The sequence below is a fragment of the Salmo trutta genome, chromosome 12 (assembly GCF_901001165.1).
Source record: "Salmo trutta chromosome 12, fSalTru1.1, whole genome shotgun sequence".
Taxonomy (NCBI): domain Eukaryota; kingdom Metazoa; phylum Chordata; class Actinopteri; order Salmoniformes; family Salmonidae; genus Salmo; species Salmo trutta.
In genome coordinates, this window is record NC_042968.1 from 53851337 (window position 1) to 53865903 (window position 14567).

The 14567-nt window shown below is 41.5% G+C and overlaps 1 long non-coding RNA gene across 1 annotated transcript in view; it reads right to left on the reverse strand.

Annotated features, from left to right (window-relative positions):
• Window positions 1–12785: 12785 nt before the first annotated feature.
• The window catches only part of LOC115203787 (uncharacterized), a 28676-nt gene continuing 26894 nt past the window's right edge, over window positions 12786–14567 (reverse strand). Inside the window, exon 2 of the long non-coding RNA XR_003880253.1 lies at window positions 12786–13847. This is a non-coding gene — a long non-coding RNA (uncharacterized LOC115203787). The remainder of the gene's footprint in view (window positions 13848–14567) is intronic.

The window sequence follows — 14567 nt, forward strand, 5'->3', positions numbered from 1 at the left end:
CCTTGTCATTTCACATAACGTCCCCTCTATCAACTGATCCCTGATGATCTCGTCCTGAAGTGTCCCGTAGTTACAAGAGCTAGCCAAAGCCCTCAGATTAGCAAAGTAGCTTTGAATGGACTCACCTGGCCGTTGGTGTCGGGTACGTTTTTTATCCGGCCGTGAAAATACTGCCCCCTACCCTAGAGAGGTTAATCCGTAAAGCAGCACACTGTCGTAAACCATAACAACGTACAGTATGACGTACAGCACGTCGTACCATACATAACAGCAGGACTTTAACCTGTTTGGGATAGGGGGCAGTATTTTCACGGCCGGATAAAAATCGTACCCGATTTAATCTGGTTATTACTCCTGCCCAGAAACTAGAATATGCATATAATTAGTAGATGTTGATAGGAAACACCCTAAAGTTTCTAAAACTGTTTGAATGGTGTCTGTGAGTTTAACAGAGCTCATATGGCAGGCCAAAACCTGAGAAGATTCTATACAGGAAGTGCCCTGTCTGACCATTTCTTGGCCTTCTGTAGCCTCTTTATCGAAAATACAGGATCTCTGCTGTAACGTGACATTTTCTAAGGCTTTAATTGGCTCTCAGAAGGCGCCAGAATGTGGAATGATAACTCTGCAGTCCCTGGGCGAAAAACAGTAGGGGTTTTGGAGAGTGTCCTACTGAGAACAATGACACTGGTGCGCGCGTACATGTGACAACTCCATTTTTCTTCTTTCAGTGTTTGAACAGATACAACGTCTCCCGGTTGGAATATTATCGCTATTTTACGAGAAAAATTGCATAAAATGGATATGGATTATTTGGAAACAAGACAACATTTGTTGTTGAAGTAGAAGTCCTGGGAGTGCATTCTGATGAAGAACAGCAAAGGTAATCCAATTAATCTTATAGTAAATCTGAGTTTGGTGAGTGCCAAACTTAGTGGGTGTCAAAATAGCTAGCCATGATGGCCGGGCTATCTACTCAGAATATTGCAAAATGTGCTTTCACCGAAAAGCTATTTTAAAATCGTTTTTAATCCGGCCGTGAAAATACTGCCCCGTCGCACTAAGAAGTTAAACTCACAGACATCATTTTAACAGTTTTAGAAACTTTAGAGTGTTTTCTATCCAAACGTACCAATATGCATATCCTAGCTTCTGGGCCTGAGTAACAGGCAGTTTACTTTGGGCACGCTTTTCATCCGGACGTGAAAATACTGCCCCTTACCCAAGACAGGTTAACTTGTCATGCTTCGGGCGCGACAATATCGCTCATCTCTCAAACATTGTTCGATGATCTCAAAAGAGCTTTGAAGCCAACTAAACATTGGTTAAAAGTGGAACGATGCGAAAAACAACTCTTCCAGGACGTATCGCTCATTCACCCTGTCTATGTTACCAGCCTCAAATCTGTACTTCTGCTTCTTGGAGCAGACTTGATGGATCGGTTACTCCCACTGATGGATTGGAAAACCAACCAGATATGGTCACAGGCCACAGTGCCTTCTCCACTGACCACACTGTCTTCCCCTAACGCTAGCTGCAATGCAGTCATTCACGAGGGGTATCTGTCGAAAGCACCCCTTGGGAGGAAGACATTTAGAAACCTCTTGGTGCAGAATCCGATCCAAGGAGATATTACGATATCTCAACACATTCCATCAGCCAACCTGATTGACAATTATTTTCATGATTTCGAGCCAGCTGTCTCTGTGAATGAGCAACTTCCCTCCTCCTTGCAGTCGTACAATACGGTAGTTGAGATGAACTTCTCTTGCCTTCGGACACTTCTGCAAGCACTGCGGCCGTCTCAGCAAGAAAAACATTGATGCGCAGAGTATACTCTGCTTCCGATGATACACCTTCCGCTTTGTGGGGGACTGTCACCCCTTACAATGACACTAATGGCATCAGCCCAGCAAATGACCCGATGACTCCCACTGGTGAAACACTTTGAGATATCACAGACCAATATCCTCGTCTCAGTTCACAGGTACTGAAGAGGTTTCCTCACGCGGACGCGGTGGAGACTGACAGGCCTCGACAGCCACTGAGCGTTTTGAAGCACAAACACCAGGAGATTTGGTTGAAAGGTTACAGCCGTTCTCATAACATCTCGGCCGCTGACAACTCGTACATAGGGTCCAACCTTTTCGTTTGCGCCTCGGATACCAACACCACCCACTGGTGGGGGGGTCCCGAGACACAAAAGGGGGGAATAGTAGCCCAGACCCATGATGAGCCTCATCGAGGCCGGTGGGGGGGGGGGGGGGGGGGGGGGGGGGGGGGGGGGGGTGTCGAAACTACGGGCAACACTGTACGAGGCCTGCAGAGCATAAAACAAATCTAGTTGTAAACTCCCCTTTGAGAACAGTGAGGAGCAGACAGGCCCCAAAACGGGGATAATCTTAGAACAAATCTAAGATATTACTGAGTTGTACCACACAAACAAATGGCAAAAAAAGAAGAAAAAAAAGTCATGCCTTGCCATGTGTAGGTTCAACTACAATACAACTAGTAAAATATTCTAATCATGTGTTCTGGTATGATAAGTATTCAGAATAAATCAGTAGGATAACTGGTCCCCTTGAGTACCAGTACCAATACCAGCAACAGTCAGTCCAGCTACAATCAGTAAGAAGGTTAGAGACCTAACCAATCAAATTACCCTTGACAACAGCAACATAGGAGTCACTCAGAGTCCAACACGGGGAAGGGAATCTCCAGTGCACTCTTCCAATGGTTAACCCACATGCCACTAATAAATAGAACCCTCCATTCAGGAGGAAAGTTATGGAAGTCATGAACCATGATCACACCACGTACGACTGGTCCAATACTTAACCTGTTTAGGATAGGGGGCAGTATTTTCACGGCCGGAAAAAAAACGTACCCGATTTAATCTGGTTATTACTCCTGCCCAGAAACTAGAATATGCATATATTGTTTGATTTGGATAGAAAACACCCTAAAGTTTCTAAAACTGTTTGAATGGTGTCTGTGAGTATAACATAACTCATATGGCAGGCCAAAACCTGAGAAGATTCTATACAGGAAGTGGCCTCTCTGACCATTTCCTGGCCTTCTATAGCCTCTTTATCAAAAACAGAGGAACTCTGTTGTAAAGTGACATTTTGTAAGGCTCCCATAGGCTCTCAGAAGGCGCCAGAACGGGGAATGATGACTCTGCAGTCCCTGGGCGGAAAACAGTAGGGGATTTGGATAGTGGTCGATCTGACAACAATGACACGGGCGCGTGCGTGAAGAGTCCATTTTATATTTTCAGTCTTTGAACGAAAACAACGTCTCCCGGTCGGAATATTATCGCTATTTTACGAGAAAAATCGCATAAAAATTGATTTTAAACAGGGTTTGACATGCTTCGAAGTACGGTAATGGAATATTTTTAATTTTATTGTCACGATATGCGTCGGCGCGTCACCCTTCGGATAGTGTCTTGAACGCAAGAACAAAACGCCGCTATTTGGATATAACTATGGATTATTTGGAACCACAACAACATTGGGTGTAAAGTAGAAGTCCTGGGAGTGCATTCTGACGAAGAACAGCAAAGGTAATCCAATTTTTCTTATAGTAAATCTGAGTTTGGTGAGTGCCAAACTTGGTGGGTGTCAAAATAGCTAGCTGTGATGGCCGGGCTATCTACTCAGAATATTGCAAAATGTGCTTTCACCGAAGAGCTGTGGTTTTGGTTTTTGTGACATTATATGCTAACTTGAAAAATGGGTGTGTGATTATTTCTGGCTGGGTACTCTCCTGACATAATCTAATGTTTTGCTTTCGTTGTAAAGCCTTTTTGAAATTGGACAATGTGGTTAGATAAAGGAGAGTCTTGTCTTTAAAATGGTGTAAAATAGTCATATGTTTGAAAAATTGATGTTTTTGCATTTTTTTGGAATTTGTAATTCGCACCACGCTATACCAGTTGATATTGGTGAGGCGTTCCGCTAGTGGCACGTCTGTCCCTAACAGGTTTTAAACAAAATGTCATTTTCAATTAGTCGGAAAAGAGAAGTTGTAATCTGTATAAAGGCAAAAAGGCCATTTTTGAACAATGGATGAGCCTTTCTTAATAATCTACTGGAGAACCATTTTGGGTTTAAGGATGACTTACAATTGAAGGCAGAAGTTTACATACACTTAGGTTGGAGTCATTAAAACTTGTTTTTTCAACCACTCCACACTTTTCTTGTTTACAAACTATAGTCGGTTAGGACATCTACTTTGTGCATGACACAAGTAATTTTCCCAACAATTGTTTACAGACTATTTCACTTATACTTCACTGTATCACAATTCCAGTTGGTCAGAAGTGTACATACACTCAGTTGACTGTGCCTTTAAACAGCTTGTAAAATTCCAGAAAATAATGTCATGGCTTTAGAAGCATCTGATAGGCTAATTGACATAATTTCAGTCAATTGGAGGTGTACATGTGGATGTATTCCAAGGCCAACCTTCAAACACAGTTCCTCTGCTTGACATCATGGGAAAATCAAAAGAAATAAACCAAGACCTCAGAAAAAAAAGTCTGGTTCATCCTTGGGAGCAATTTCCAAATGCCTGAAGGTACCAGGTTCATCTGTACAAACAAGAGTACGCAAGTATAAACACCATGGGACCACGCAGCCATCATACTGCTCAGGAAGGAGACGTGTTCTGTCTCCTAGAGATGAATGTACTTTGCTTCGAAAAGTGCAAATCAATCCCAGAACAACAGCAAAGGACCTTGTGAAGATGCTGGAGGAAACAGGTACAAAAGTATCTATATCCACAGTAAAATGAGTCCAATATCAACATAACCTGAAAGGCTGCTCACCAAGGAAGAAGCCACTGCTCCAAAACCGCCATAAAAAAAGCAAGACTACGGTTTGCATCTGCACACAGGGACAAAGATCATACTTTTTTGAGAAATGTTTTGGTTTGATGAAATAAAAATAGAACTGTTTAGTCATAATTACCATCGTTATGTTTGGAGGAAAAAGGTGGAGGCTTGCAAGCTGAAGACCACCATCCCAACCGTGAAGCACGGGGCTGGCAGCATCATGTTGTGGGGGTGCTTTGCTGCAGGAGGGACTGGTGCACTTCACAAAAAAAGATGGCATTATAAGGATGGAAAATTATGTGGATATATTGAAGCAACATCTCAAGACATCGGTCAGGAACTTAAAGCTTGGTCGCAAATGGGTCTTCCAAATGGACAACGACCACAAGCATACTTCTGAAGTTGTGGCAAAATGGCTTAAGGACAACAAAGTCAAGATATTGGAGTGGCCATCACAAAGCCCTGACCTCAATCCCATAGAAAATGTGTGGGCAGAACTGAAAAAGAGTGTGCGATCAAGAACGCCTACAAACCTGACTCAGTTACACCAGCTCTGTCAGGAGGAATGGGACAAAATTCACCCAACTTATTGTGGGAAGCTTGTGGAAGGCTACCCGAAACATTTGACCCAAGTTAAACAATTTAAAGGCAGTTCTACCAAATACTAATTGAGTGTATGTAAACTTCTGACCCACTGGGAATGTGATGAAATAAATACAAGCTGAAATAAATCATTCTCTCTGCTATTAATCTTACATTTCACATTCTTAAAATAAAGTGGTGATCCTAACTGACCTGAGACAGGGACTTTTTATTAGGATTAAATGTCAGGAGTTGTGAAAAACTAAGATTAAATGTATTTGGCAAAGGTATATGTAAACTTCCGACTTCAACTGTATGTATGAGTGAAGCTTTTAGTGAGATATTTAAAGCTTTAATATTTAATCATTTTATCCCCCAAACTCATATTAATTATATAAATAGGCACGTTTAATTTTGTCTGGTTTAGCATTCCAAATAAAATGACATATTTTTTGCTCATATGATTTAAAAAACAAGTTATCTTGAGTAAAATGTGTCATTAGTAAGTAAGTAAACTGTGATAGGACCGAAGAGTTAATCAATGTGATTTTTTCATAAATAGACAAGTATTTACCTCTCCATGGTTGCAGAATCTTATACATTTTTGCTAATTTTCTATTGAAACTAATTGTGGTAAGTTCATTTATATTTTTTGAGATATGAATACCAAGTATGTCTACTTCACCATCCGCCCATTTTATTGGTAAACTACAAGGTAGTGTAAACACTATTTTTTAATGATCCAATGCGTAATATGGTACACTTGTCATAATTAGGTTTTAATCCAGAGAGGCTAGAAAAGTGATCAAGATCTTCAATGAGACTGTGCAGGGATCCAGATTGCGGACTTAAGAAAAAACTAGGAGTCATCGGTATTCATAGACACTTGTTTTTATCCCCAGGATTTTTAATCCCTTAATGTTCTCATTGGATCTAATTTTAATAGCTAGCATTTCAATGGCCATAATAAATAGATATGGATACAATGGACAGCCTTGTTTTTCTCCTCTTAAACACTCAATACTTTCTGAGAAGTAACCATTGTTTACCATTTTACATCTGGGATTCCTGTACATAACTTTAACCCATTGTATAAGAGATTCACCAAAATTAAAGTAATCCAGGCATTTATATATAAATTCTAGTCGTGCTTTTTCAAACGCTTTTTCAAAATCTGCTATGAAGACCAGGCCTGGTATCTTTGATGTTTCATAATGTTCAAATGTTTCAAGTAATTGTTGTATATTATCTCCAATATATCGTCCATGTAAACCTGTCTGATCAGGATAAACAATATCTGGTCAAACCTTTTTTATTTTATGTGCTATGCATTTCGCCATGAGATACAATTGACTGCTGTATTCGCGTAGTTAGGACAGTTTAAATTTTAAAATGCAGAGATTTTATTGTCTCAGAAATCCCAAGTCAACAAACCAGTGCAGGCATGTTGTGGACTGGGTAATAAGGAACAGTTACACTTTGTGTAAAACACAAATTTCTGAAGCTCAGGCCAATGAAAACATCATAAGATACAAATATAGACCAATCAAATATATATTTTATTTATTCCAAATGGACCCATGAATGTCTTGATTTAGTGAGACTACATAGGATAGGCAATATTTTGAGCTAAACAAAGCAGTAGATGTGAATAAATGCCCAATTGCATTGTCCAATCCATTTTGAAATTGTGTATTTTTCTCCAGTGAAACAATTGACTGCATTTAGATAACGCGTTGAAAAATCGGTTTCTCTCTTCACTTATTTCTCCCTTATTCCCACATCCCTTCATTCACTCATTCAACAGGAAGTGTGTGTGTGTACGTGTGTGTGCTAACCCTATCTATATATCTCTGTACTCTGGACTATTATAAAGGAGCCAGACCTTAGTGTCCTGAGAAGGCCTGCTGTCCCACCCCTGTATCTCTCATAGCCCCTAGAACTACACACATCTAATGTAAACCAGGCTGTACTGTAGACAGCTCTGGAGTAAGGGGGAATTGAGGGGGAGGTGGGAGGTTTTAGGCCTGATATAGACTCTATGGTGGGAGAATAATGCTGCCGTCAAAATGTCTGTGGGAGTTGGCTACATTGGGGGCTTGGAAGGTTGGGAGTCTGCATTCTCTCATTGGATAGAGTGGGTCACAGGGGATGGAGGAGTTTGGCTATCTGTGAGGGTTAGGAAAGGTACCAAACATACCTTGGGGTTTGATATTCGGAGTCTCATTTTTGATTGGATATTCATTTAGCGTCTTGAATGGATGTAACTAGCTATCGAGGGATGTCTTAAGCCTGTAGCTCGACCTATATACCAAAAAAGTAAACGAGAAAATAACTAAATATTCAATCATAATCGGCCTTTGTCTTTTTCGGTTTTTAATGACCCCCCCTAAATTAATCCACAAAAGAGGGAGACGGGGGATGGGGTGGTAGTGAGTTTGTGTGAAGCAGCAGGTTGCGTTAGCTTGGATTAAAGAGGTACTGAGGCCCCTTTGGGTGTGTGTATGTGTGTGTGTCTACCGTATGTGTGTGTACAGTGTGTATGTGTGTCCCTACCCTGTGTATACAGTGTGTGTGTGTACAGTATGTGTTTGTGTGTGTGTATGCGCACGTGTGTCTGTGTTACTAGGGCTCCGTATGGGCCTGGTTTCGATTTGGGGGCTCCCAGACAACGCCGCTGTTGCTTTCCACTGGAAATTCTTCTTCTTTTTTTTTACCTGTTAGGGACAGATGTTCCGCTAGCGGAACGCCTCACCAATATCCAATAGTATAGAGTGGCGCGAATTACAAATACCTCAAAAAAGCAAAAACGTACATTTTTCAAACATATGACTACTTTACACCTTTTTAAAGACAAGACTCTCCTTTATCTAACCACATTGTCCGATTTCAAAAAGGCTTTACAACGCAAGCAAAACATTAGATTATGTCAGGAGAGTACCCAGCCAGAAATAATCACACACCCATTTTTCAAGCTAGCATATAATGTCACAAAAACCAAAACCACAGCTAAATGCAGCACTAACCTTTGATGATCTTCATCAGATGACACTCCTAGGACATTATGTTATACAATACATGCATGTTTAGTTCAATCAAGTTCATATTTATATCAAAAAACAGCTTTTTACATTAGCATGTTTTGTTCAGAACTAGCATAACCACCGAAAACTTCCAGTGAATTTACTAAATTACTCACGATAAACGTTCACAAAAAACACAACAATTATTTTAAGAATTATAGATACAGAACTCCTTTATGCAATCGCGGTGTCCGATTTTAAAATAGCTTTCGGTGAAAGCACATTTTGCAATATTCTGAGTAGATAGCCCGGCCATCATGGCTAGATATTTTGACACCCACCAAGTTTGGCACTCACCAAACTCAGATTTACTATAAGAAAAATTGGATTACCTTTGCTGTTCTTCGTCAGAATGCACTCCCAGGACTTCTACTTCAATAACCAATGTTGTTTTGGTTTCAAATAATCCATAGTTATATCCAAATAGCTCCGTTTTGTTTGTGCGTTCAAGTCACTATCCGAAGGGTGACGCGCCGGCGCATATCGTGACAAAAAAATGCTAAATATTCCATTACCGTACTTCGAAGCATGTCAAACGCTGTTTAAAATCAATTTTTATGCAATTTTTCTCGGAAAATAGCGATAATATTCCAACCGGGAGACGTTGTATCCGTTCAAACACTGAAAGTAAAACATGGAGTCGTCACATGCACACGCGCACCAGTGCCATTGTTCTCAGAAGGACCACTCTCCAAAACCCCTGCTGTTTTTCGCCCAGAGACTGCAGATCTATCATTCAACGTTCTGGCGCCTTCTGAGAGCCAATGAAAGCCTTAGAAAATGTCACGTTACAGCAGAGATCCTGTATTTTCGATAAAGAGGCTATAGAAGGACAAGAAATGGTCAGACAGGGCACTTCCCATATAGAATCTTCTCAGGTTTTGGCCTGCCATATGAGTTATGTTATACTCACAGACACCATTCAAACAGTTTTAGAAACTTTAGGGTGTTTTCTATCCAAATCAAACAATATATGCATATTCTAGTTTCTGGGCAGGAGTAATAACCAGATTAAATCGGGTACGTTTTTTATCCGGCCGTGAAAATACTGCCCCCTATGCCTAACAGGTTTTAAAGACCAAACAAAATAAAATGTGAATGTGGTCGCGGCTACAGTGGAAAAATGTTGACTACCAGCGTGGTTACAATTTAGAACGAAACAATTACAGATTAGCTCAACATGGCTCTCGCAGGACTAACTCCAGTTAACAGGAGCAGAAATGAGCTAGAATGCAGATTCAGGGGTCATGTCGAAGTGGACTTGTTTGGGGTTAGCAGACTGACTGGCAACAACAAATAAAGGTTGCTCAAGCGGATGCTCAATTAAAAACAAATTCTGCTGCAGTAGTGGTCACATATTGGCCCGGGATATTGGTAGGAGATGCTGAACACTCAACTACAGAAGCACCAATATTTTAGACAGGGTACTGATTGCCAAATTCAATATCTGTCAATTCATTCTGTGCAAAAGAAACTACTTAACAGTTTTCTATCCTACAAATAGATCAAATTAAGGGGCCATTTGATCTCTCAGTTTCAATGTACATAGTACCGGAGTCTAACTAATTCATTGTAGTTTAAAAGGAGCCCCTTAAGAACAAGGTTATGTAGGGATTTAGAGTAGGCCTGTTTTTTCAAGCAGCAAACCCTTGACATAAGCTCACGAAGCAGTGTGGTTACTACTCCTCTGTCCCTGATTGGCTATACATTGAACCTCCCCGCTTGAGTCCTCTTCATTGATTGGTCCTCGAGGTGTTTGAACCGCAGTGTTCATTCATTGATCAGTGAGTTATATTCACATCAAACCCACCGACAGCAATGAATGTTTATCGCAGCAATCAGCTTATGAAGGGAGGAGAGAGGATCCAACTGGACTTCTGTCAAACCAGGGAGATAGGAAATATGTGCACTACCTTTCAAATGTTTGGGGTCACTTAGAAATGTCCTTGTTTTTGAAAGAAAAGCAAATTTTTTGTCCATTAAAATAACATGAAAAAAGGATCATAAATACACTGTAGACATTGTTAATGTTGTAAATTACTATTGTAGCTGGAAACGGTTGATTTTTAATGGAATATCTACATAGGTGTACAGAGGTCCATTATCAGCAACCATCACTCCTGGGTTCCAATGGCACGTTGTGTTAACTAATCCAAGTTTATCATTTTAAAGGGCTAATTGATCATTAGAAAACCCTTTTGCAATTATGTTAGCACAGCTGAAAACTGTTGTCCTGATTAAAGAAGCAATAAAACTGGCCTTCTTTAGACTAGTTGAGTATCTGGAGCATCAGCGCAAACTGATCGGCTATGAAAAGACAACTGACATTTACTCCTGAGGTGCTGACGTGTTGCACCCTCTGCAACCACTGTGATTATTATTATCTGACCCTGCTGGTAATCTATGGTCCCGTGTGGCTCAGTTGGAAGAGCATGGTGTTTGCAACGCCAGGGTTGTGGGTTTGATTCCCACGGGGGACCAGTATGGGATTTTTTTTTAATGAAATGTATGCATTCACTACTGTAAGTTGCTCTGGATAAGAGCGTCTGCTAAATGACTAAAATGTAAATGTCTGTGAACGTTTGATCATCTTGGCCATGTACTGTTATAATCTCCACCCGGCACAGCCAGAAGAGGACTGGCCACCCCTCAGAGCCTGGTTTCTTCCTTGGTTCAGGCCTTTCTAGAGTTTTTCCTAGCCACCGTGCTTCTACATCTGCATTGCTTGCTGTTTGGGGTTTTAGGCTAGGTTTCTGTACAGCACTTTGTGACATCGGCTGATGTAAAAAGGGCTTTATAAATACATTTGATTGATCAGCATTTCTGGGTTCAATTACAGGCTCAAAATGGCCAGAAACAAAGAACTTTCTTCAGAAACTTGTCAGTCTATTCTTGTTCTGAGAAATGAAGGCTATTCCATGCGACAAATTGCCAAGAAACTGAAGATCTCGTACAATGCTGTGTACTACTCCCTTCACAGAACAGTGCAAACTGGCTCTAACCAGAGTAGAAAGAGGAGTGGGAGGCCCCGGTGCACAACTGAGCAAGAGGACAAGTACATTAGAGTGTCTAGTTCGAGAAAAAGACACCTCACAAGTCCTCAACTGGCAGCTTCATTAAATAGTACCCACAAAACACCAGTCTCAATGTCAACAGTGAAGAGGCGACTCCGGGATGCTGGCCTTCTAGGCAGAGTTCCTCTGTCCAGTGTTTTTGTTATTTTTCCCATCTTAATCTTTTCTTCTTATTGGCCAGTCAGAGATATGGCTTTTTCTTTGCAACTTTGCCTAGAAGGCCAGCATCCTGGAGTCGCCTCTTCACTGTTGACGTTGAGACTGGGGCGAAGGTTCACCTTCCCACAGGACAATGACCCTAAGCATGCAGCCAAGAAAATGCAGGAGTGGCTTCAGGAAAAGTCTCTCAATGTCTTTGATTGGCCCAGCCAGTGCCCGGATTTGAACCCGATTGAACATCTCTGCGCAGCGACGCTCACCATCCAACCTGACAGCACTTGAGAGAATCTTAAGAGAAGAATGGGTGAAACTCCCCAAATACAGGTGTGGCACGCTTGTAGCGTCAAACCCAAGAAGACTCGAGGCTGTAATTGCTTTTATTTTTTTTGCAAACATTCTAAAAACCTGTTTTTGCTTTGTCATTATGGGGTATTGTGTGTAGATTGAGGACAATTATATATATTTTTAATCCATTTTAGAATAAGGCAGTAACGTAACAAAATGTGGATAAAGTCAAATGGTCTGAATACTTCCCGAATGCACTGTAACTCAGTTCTTTCTCCTTGGCTAAACTAGGCTTGTAATTAAATGTTTTTATTCATATTTACAGATCACATTTCAGTTTGTTATTAATGCACATGAAAGTTAAAATATTCAAGAAGGCTTTTGTTGTGTATTCTAGTTTTGTCCCTTTAGGGCACCTGTAACCCCCCCTTGCTTACCTATGTTGAAATGCTTGGAAGGTTCTTCCTGTGAAATGCATTAAACAATGCTCACGTTAATTTCTACTGTCTCATGTCCTGTCCTTATATTAGTTGTATAAGTAATACAGTGTGCTAAACAACAGCTTTTTTTCTCAATTGTCCCTACTGTAATGTAGGAACTAGCGGCAAACGCCCACCTTCCTGAATCCGGTCACATTTGTGTGTATCTGTTGGTGTGTGCCTTTACGATGTGTTTGTGTGTGTGTGGGTGCGTGCGTGCGTGCATGTGTATGTGCACGTATGTGCATGTGTGTGTATTTGTGTGCGTGTGCATGTGTGAATCTTTCGAATTTGTGTGTGTGCCTTTGGGATTCAACTTCACGTTTGTGTGTTTAGGATTCTCAGTGGCTTCCATGTATGAGTGTGTGTGTTCATCCACCTGGACGGGAACAGTGGCCCTCAGAGTACAGCCAACCGTCGATGGTTTCTGTCAGAGGCTCAAACTCACCGACAGCGTTGAATGTTCCCCGAAAGCACCGGAGTTATAGCTAGCTCTCTGCACACGGAATCAGAAGCTATTCTGTGTCACACCCTGATCTGTTTCACCTGTCTTGTGATTGTCTTCAACCCCCATTACCTCGTGTATTTATATCTAGTTTTTCTGTTTGTCTGTTTCCCATCAAGTCCTACCAGCGTGTTCCCGTGTTTCCTGTGCTGTAGTTTTTTACCTTTCTGCCTGTCCCTGATCCTGCCTGCTGTCCTATATCTGCCTGACTCTGATTTGGATTACAACTCTTTGCCTGCCTTGACTACCCTTTTGCCTGCCCCTTGTACTATAATAAACTCTGAGAATCGTACTATCCACCTCCTGTGTCTGCATTTGGGCCTTAGCCTGATCAGCTGTGTATTCGGTTTACTCACTGTGCTGAGGGCTGATCCTGGATCTGTTGTTCGGTCCATATGGCCTGTTTTACTGTATTTCACTTTGCTAGGGCCGTTCTTCGATCTGTTGTCTGTGACATTGATCACTCTCAGTGTCATGGTGTACAGTGCCAAACCTAAGAATAGGTTGTTGTTGGGTCTCTAGGACCTCTGTTTTACTTTATTTCACTATGCTAAGGCTGCTCATAAACCTGTTGTTGGGTCTATAGCCTCTCTTACTACGGTTTACTGTCCTGTACAGGCTTCCTTTCCATTATAACATCAGGCTCTCTGACAACAGTCACCAGGTGTTTGTGTCTATGCAAGTATGTAAGTGTGTACGTGTGTGTGTGTTCAAGACAGAACTATGAATTAGAATGGTCCTCCTTCAGGGATCTCTCTCAAGGTGTCATGGCCGACCCATTGGCACGTGCTGCATTGTAAACGTTCCCTCATGCCAACAAACACAACCAAGAGATACCATCTGGAAAGAAAGGGAAACAAAAAGAGGAGGAAATACATCAATGGAATACTTATTTTCCCCCAAACATCCTCACAATTACTGCCAAAGGACACACTGCGGCTATAATTGTGTATATCCTAATATAGAACACATAATTTAGCATGTTTTGGTTCTTAGTTAGGGTAACACTTTTCTCAGTAGGGTATCACAGTCATTTGATCTTCATTGTTGCATTGCAGTTAGATTAACGAGAGTCTTGTCTTTAAAATGGTGTAAAATAGTCATATGTTTGAGAAATTGAAGTAATAGCATTTCTAAGGTATTTGAATATCGCGCCACGGGATTACACTGGCTGTTGAGTAGGTCCTAGCCCATAGAGGTTAACCTCCCCACGTCTACCTTTGACTCATTCCTCTCTGCCTCCTTCTTTCCACTCCTCTCCTCTTTTGACCTCACCCTCTCACCTTCCCCCCCCCCCTACTCACAAGGCAGGCAATACGCTTGACCTCATCTTTACTAGATGCTGTTCTTCCACTAATCTTATTGCAACTCCCCTCCAAGTCTCCGACCACTACCTTGTATCCTTTTCCCTCTCGCTCTCATCCAACACTTCTCACTCTGCCCCTACTCGGATGGTATTGCGCCGTCCCAACCTTCGCTCTCTCTCTCCCGCTACTCTCTCCTCTTCCATCCTATCATCTCTTCCCTCTGCTCAAACCTTCTCCAACCTATCTCCTGATT